At 35.2% G+C, this 7,332-nt stretch overlaps 1 pseudogene; it reads left to right on the forward strand.

Moving 5' to 3' along the window:
- The first annotated feature begins 5,006 nt into the window (after positions 1–5,006).
- On the forward strand, positions 5,007–5,712 carry LOC149237145 (uncharacterized; annotated as a pseudogene).
- Positions 5,713–7,332: the final 1,620 nt, after the last annotated feature.

Consider the following 7,332-nt stretch of genomic DNA (forward strand, 5'->3'; position numbering starts at 1 on the left):
TTTAACCATTCTTAAAATCTCAGTTTAAAATTAGTTCTTTGGTGAGGGCTCAATGTGGGTTTCCATGTACATTGAATGTGTCTTTATTTTTTTGGATAAAGTAAATGTAAAGAGAAAAATAGAAAAATATTAATAACTAGCTAAACCATTTATGCATAAAAAATCTGCACAATAGTAAAACTAATTTTAAAATAAACCATATATAGTGATACAAACTGAAGTATTATAATATCAAATTGGAAATATTAATAACTTACAAAATAATTTGTGCATGAAAAAATGTACTGAATATTATATTTCTAGCTACACCATATATAATGGTATAAACACAAGTGCTGCAATATTATCTTATCTTAGGGTAGAAAAAGTGAATGGATAGGGAGGGGGCTTATTATGAAAATATTAAAAATATATAAAGGAATACAAGTCAATCTTGCTATAGCATTCCATTGGTGATTTTTCTTCCATCCAATGTTGTTGAGGCTAGCTTAGTTGAAATAAAGAGAAATAAAAAAGCCAATGAAGTTTATTAATTGAAAGTGTAAGTTCTGGTTGAAATTAAAATGAAAATAAAATTCACTTTTGTATACTTTAAAACCAGACAATGTCTCTATATATTTGTTCAATAAGTTATTGAATGAGTTTGTAAACATTATCACTGAACCTACTATCCATTGCAATGATATTATCTTTGAATTAACAAATATATTACAATGTAAAAAAGAAGTTAAAGAGCTTACACAAAAATAAGTTGATGAAAATAATAATCTAGAATTCATATATTCAAGAAAACATAACTCAGGTTTACGTAATACATGCATATATGTCAGGCCAGGTTAGCTCAGAAATTAATGAGCGCAAGAAACAACTGATAATATTTCTCATTAGACAACTATTATTTATATATACAAAAAACGGATGAGTTCATCTTCTAGATGACTGTCTAGCTTCACCTCATCCGTTTCGGATTAGGTGTCAACATTCCCCCCCTTAATCTGAAGGGATGTTGGTGAGTCCAAGCATCGTTCTGAATCTTTCAAGCTTTTCTCTTCCAAGCGCTTTGGTGAAGATGTCTGCAATTTGCTCGTTTGTGGAACAATGACGGAGATGGATTGTTTTGGCCTCAAGATGATGTCGGATCAGATGATATTTAGTATTGATGTGCTTAGTACGATCATGGAACTTTGGGTTCTTGGCAAACTTTATTGCAGAGGTGTTATCAATCATGAGTGGAGTAGATTGTATTTGTTTTACTTGCAAATCTTCAAGAATTTTCCTGAGCCACACAATTTCTTTCGTTGCTTCAGCTGCTGCCACGTATTTTGCTTCTGTTGTGGAATCTGCTGGTACTGATTGTTTGCGTGATCTCCAGGAGACAGCTCCCGATCCAAGACTCATAGCATATCCTGAAGTAGATACCCCAGTTTCTTTGTCTCCATCGAAGTCTGAATCGGAGTATCCAATCAAGTTGAAGTCGTCCACCTGTGTATACTTGATTCCAAGGTCTTGAGTTCCCTTCAAGTACCTTAGAACTCTTTTTGCAGCAGACCAATGTCCCTCACAAGGCTTTTTCATAAACCTGGAAAGGATTCCAATAGGAAATGAAATGTCTGGTCTGGTAGTAGTGAGGTAGATGAGACTTCCTACAAGCTGTCTATACTTTGTTGCATCCTCAAATTCCTTTCCTTCAATAGATGTGAGCTTCAAGTTTTGTTCCATTGGAGTAGAAAGGGGATTGCACTTTGTCATGCCAAATCTGTTTAACAAATCTCCAATGTATTTCTTTTGAGAAAGAAATATGGACTTTGGATGTTGGGTTACTTCAATGCCAAGATAGTAATGAACATAGCCCAAATCAGTCATTTCAGAAAATTTTCCTAATTCTTTCTTTATGGATGCAATATAGCTTTCATTGTTCCCTGTCATTAAAAGATCATCTACATATACCACAAGATATACAACTGTTTTTCCAACTTTCTTGACAAATAAAGTTGCATCATCAAGATCAAAATGTTTGAACTTGAGTTTCAGAAGATGCTCAGTTAGTTTTTCATACCAGGCTCGTGGTGCTTGTTTGAGGCCATACAAGGACTTCACAAGTTTGCATACTTTGTGTTCATGTCCTTTCACAGCAAATCCTTCAGGCTGGGACATAAAAACATTCTCTTTTAGATCTCCATTCAAGAATGCAGTTTTTACATCCATTTGATGGACTTTCCAACCGTTCTGAGCAGTTAGTGCAAAGAGTGTCCAGATGGTGGCCCATTTTGCTGTGGGAGCAAAAGTTTCCTCATAATCGACCCCTTCCTTCTGTGCAAAACCTTTTGCCACAAGCCTAGCTTTGTGCTTGTCAAGTGAACCATCAGCTTTGTACTTGTTCTTGTAGACCCACTTGGAGCCAATTGGTTTTGTTCCAAATGGAGGATCAACCAGCTTCCAAGTGCTATTCTTTATGAGGGCATCATACTTCTTCTGCATCGCTTCTTTCCATTTATCATGAGAAGCAGCTTCTTTGAAGGAAGTTGGTTCAAAATCTGTGGACAAGTTCAATTCACAATCATAAGTAACATCCATATCAACAGGTGAATTAGAGTTATCTACATCACCTCCATCTTGTCGGTTTGAATTTTTGGTTCCTGTTTTTCCAATTTCATCAGGATGAACACTTTCAAGTGTCTTTGTCAGCCACTTTGGGGGACCTTTCTGAGATGGTCCAGGCTGTTCTATTGATTGAGTTGCATCTGAATCAAGATTGAGTCTCCCAATTCTATCAATTACATCACTTAAAGCATCATCCGTTGTTGGAGTGTCATGCAGGGGAGATTGTTCTTCAGAAGAAGATTCCACATGTTGATCTAGTATAGGAATCCCCCCTTCAAGATGTGGAATCTGATTATCAAACTCTTGGAATGATTTCGGTTTTGTGAATCTATCCAAGCGATCAAGTTGCCGCTCAACAACACTGTCAGATTTGGATGATTCAAGAAAAATGACATCTCTAGATAAAACAAACTTCTTATTTACTTCATCATAAAGGTGGTATGCTTTAGATGTGTTTGAATACCCCAGGAAGATACACTTACGACTTCTAGCACCAAGTTTGTTTCTATGTACCTTTGGTATTAAAGCATAACAGGTGGAACCAAATATCCTAAGATGTTTTACCGAAGGAACATGTCCATACCACAATTCATAAGGAGTCTTATTTCTTATAGCACTAGATGGAAATCTATTCTTTATATATGCAGCACATAGAACAACATCAGCCCAAAACATTGTCTTTACATTTTTTAAGAAAAGCATGGATCGTACCATATTCAAAATTGTTTTGTTCATTCTTTCAGCTACACCATTCTGTTGAGGATTATAAGGCACAGTTGTTTGATGTTTAATCCCATGTTGGCAAAGATAGTATTCAAATTCATTTGATGTATATTCTTTTCCATTATCAGTGCGAATAGACCCAATATGAGATTGTGCATCATTTTCAATCCACTTATGAAAATTCTTGAATGTTTGAAAAGCATCAGATTTGTTCTTCAATAAATAAACCCAACACATTCTGGTGTAATCATCAATAAATGTCATGATATACTTATTTCCATTTGCAGAAGGAATAGGCATTGGACCACATAAATCTGAATGAATAAGTTCAAGCTTCCTATGTGCTCTTGAATGTGAATCATGAAAAGACTGTTTGCTATGCTTTCTTAGAATGCAAGCATCACATTGTTTATGTTTTCTAGGAATTGTAGGCAAACCAGCAACACCATTTTTCTTCAACAAGCGGAGACTATCATAGTTTAAATGTCCAAATCTAGCATGCCATAAAAAACTTGATGGAAGTGTACCTTCATCATGATGAGAAATATATGAAAAATGTTGTGCATGAGCAGAGGTTCCTTGCAGTTTAAGAAGTCTTTCTTCTTCTATACCCCTCATGACAAGTGAATGGTTAGATGCCTTTCTTACCTCAAGCTTTCCATCAAACATATGAATGGAGTGACCTTGCTGGCGGATGTGGAGCAGGGACAGCAAGTTTCTCTTGAGTTGTGGGAGATATAGAACATGATCCAGAAGAAAGTCTGGAAGACCAGGCAGTTTAAGCCTGACTGTGCCAAGCCCTGATGGCTTGATTTTTGACTGATCTGCAAAGTATACTGCTCCATCAACATTATCAGTGAAATCTTCAAAAAAATCTTTCCTATGAGTCATATGATAGGTTGCTCCTGAATCAAGCAACCAGTCATTTTTCGAAGAAGTAAGTGAATCATTAAACAAATCTCCATTTACTCCAATGTTACATTGTGCCTCAATATAGTGAGCGGATTCAGGTGCTTTACCTTTGTCTGAGTCATCAGTTTTACCTTTCTGCTGATTTCTTCTCTGCTCAATCTTTTCCCATGGTAGCTTGCATGTAGAAGCATCATGAGATCCTTTTTGTTTGCAGCGAATGCAATGTAAGTCTGCCTTTTCTTCTAGAGGGTGTCTGCCCCCCCTGCCTCTGAAATATCTTCTTCTTTCTCTTGAATGCATACTGTAACAAAATATCTCTGCTGATAAAAAAAAACTTCTGTTGATAGAAAAAATTTCTGCTGAGAAAAAAAAATCCTTATGCCACAGCCTTCAAATCCCTCTAATATTTGCTAAAAAAATATCAGCATTTCATCACTGCAATACTATTGTTTTGAAAAAAAAATGCGCAAGGCATCACTTCAATGTATTAATATATCACTTCAATATATCAATATATATCATGTAATACAACAGATGCTTTAGACCCAAAACTGCTCAACCAAAAACTGCTATCATCGCATAAAACTGCTCAATCAAAAAGAGGTTGTGTAATATTTAAAAGCTCGTGCTGCCAAATCAACAACTCATAAAAAATACAACGCTTACATATGCTGATGAAAATACTCTGCTCATATACCAATCAAACAGATATTATGTATAAACATTTGTATATACTGATGACAATACTCTGCTCAGATATTTGACAATGCTCTGATGAATTTAGTGCATATTTCAGCCGTGTACAAACACCAAAAAATTCTGATCACAACCTCACGCTTTCGGTGCACTAGAGGAAACCAACTTATTGAGGAGCTGTTGTCTGTTATTCCAAATGCGCATTATTACAAGCGAGGAACCTTTGAATTAAAAAAGATTGTGGAATATGCCAAAAATCAAGATTTCACCTTTATTATTGTTGTCCATACAAATCGCAGGGAGCCAAATGGAATGCTATTTATCAATTTGCCGGATGGTCCCACAGCCCATTTTAATCTCTCTAGTCTTGTTTTGCGCAAGGATATAAAAAATCATGGTAACCCAACAAGCCATCAACCAGAGCTTATACTAAATAATTTCACTACGCGGCTTGGACACCGAATAGGCAGGATGATTGCATCAGTTTTTCCTCATGATCCCAACTTTCGTGGTCGACGTGCGGTAACCTTTCATAACCAACGGGATTTTATTTTCTTTCGCCACCATAGATACATATTTGAAACCAAGGAAGTGAATAGTGGAAAGCCAAAAGGTAAAACTACTGAAGATGGAAAGCCAATACAACGCAGCCATTATTCAATACACCGCAGACTTCAAAACAATACCACGCATGCTTGCAGCCATTCTTCAATACACCGCAGACTTCAAAACAATACAACGTATGCTTGCAGCCATTCTTCAATAGGACGCAGGCTTTAACACAATACAACGCAGCATTTCCATACAATACAATACAACGCAGCGTTTCCAGCGAAAATACAATGGAAGGAAGAAGAGTTGTTGCAGTAAAAAACGCAATAAAAAACGCAGTCACCATCTCAAGTAGTTTTCATGCATACCCCCATTTCTGAAAGAAGAAGCAGTCGAGGGTTCCAGTTCCTTCGCTAAGTCATCCTCGGAAATGCATGTAGACATCGAATGTCGTCATTCACTGGTATCAAATTCATTGGAGGTTACAAGAGAGGAGTTACGAGCAGAAGAGGAGCATGTCAGGTGTCAGACAGGCCAACGTTTATGGACAGAAGAATATCAAATAACGTAGGCGTTCAGGCAAACGTTCATAAGAACAGTGCGCAGTCTCTGGCAGTCAGAGAGCGCTCAGGACAGAGGTTTCATGAGGCAGCAGAAACCTGGCAGAGGCAGGAGTTACGCTATTTCTGGAACCTGGGACCTGTGCTCTGATACCATGTCAGGCCAGGTTAGCTCAGAAATTAATGAGCGCAAGAAACAACTGATAATATTTCTCATTAGACAACTATTATTTATATATACAAAAAAACAGATCAGTTCATCTTCTAGATGACTATCTAGCTTCACCTCATCCGTTTCGGATTAGGTGTCAACAATATAGATGATTGGGCAGAAAAGAAACAATAACTTTTTCGACTAATCTCAACCTTTTATTTTATAATTAATATTAATTATTTTATAATTAGTATTAAAAAAAAAAAGTCTAAAATGTTGCCTGATAATTAAATAGTTATCATCCGCTTAATTGACCAGCAAATTTTATTTCTATATAAGCGCATCGGTGAACCTAACGGTATGTCCACCTAATTAAACAGATCTACGCACCTAATTATATTCTCAAAACAGTAATTTTTGTAATATTTTTTTCTACCGGAGAAATTTCGACAAACTTGAAAAAGCCCCTTGAAATTTCGACAAACTTGAGAGGAAAAGAAAAGTTTAAAATGCAAATTGTGTAGTAAAATGTATGAGTTGACGCAGGCATAGAAAAATTGTGTAGAAAAATGTATGAATTGTGTAGAAAAATGTATGAGTTGAGTGGATGGAGGAATTTAGCGGAATGCGTGAAATAGTTATCATGGGCGTAATAATTATTTAGAAGGAATTTTTTTTTCCAATATAGGTCAACCTAACTATCTATGCCCACCTAATCAAACAGATCTACCCACCTAATTATATTTTCCAAACACGAATTTTTTTAATACTTTTTTTCCACCGGAGGAATTTCGAGATTGGTATAAAATTGAAAGGAAAAGAAAAGTTTGCCTATAAAAAAAATTAATATAAAATTTAATATTTAAATAGAAATTTCTATATTATTCAAAACATTAAAAGTATAAATTTGGAATTAAAAGAAAATGTAGTTACCATCTAAAATTTGTTAATAAAAAATTTAGTACTTAAATATAAATTTCTACATTACTCAAAACATTAAAAACAAAATATTCAATATTAAAAAAATTGCAGTTACGATCTAATTTGGTAAGGATTTTTGTTAATGAAATATTAAATATTTAAAAATTAAAAATAGAAATTTCTATATTAAAAAAGTATAGTAAACCATAAATT

This window comes from Pinus tabuliformis, chromosome 8 (genome assembly GCF_031772625.1).
Source record: "Pinus tabuliformis cultivar Carrire ecotype Pingquan chromosome 8, CPIR1, whole genome shotgun sequence".
NCBI classification, from domain to species: domain Eukaryota; kingdom Viridiplantae; phylum Streptophyta; class Pinopsida; order Pinales; family Pinaceae; genus Pinus; species Pinus tabuliformis.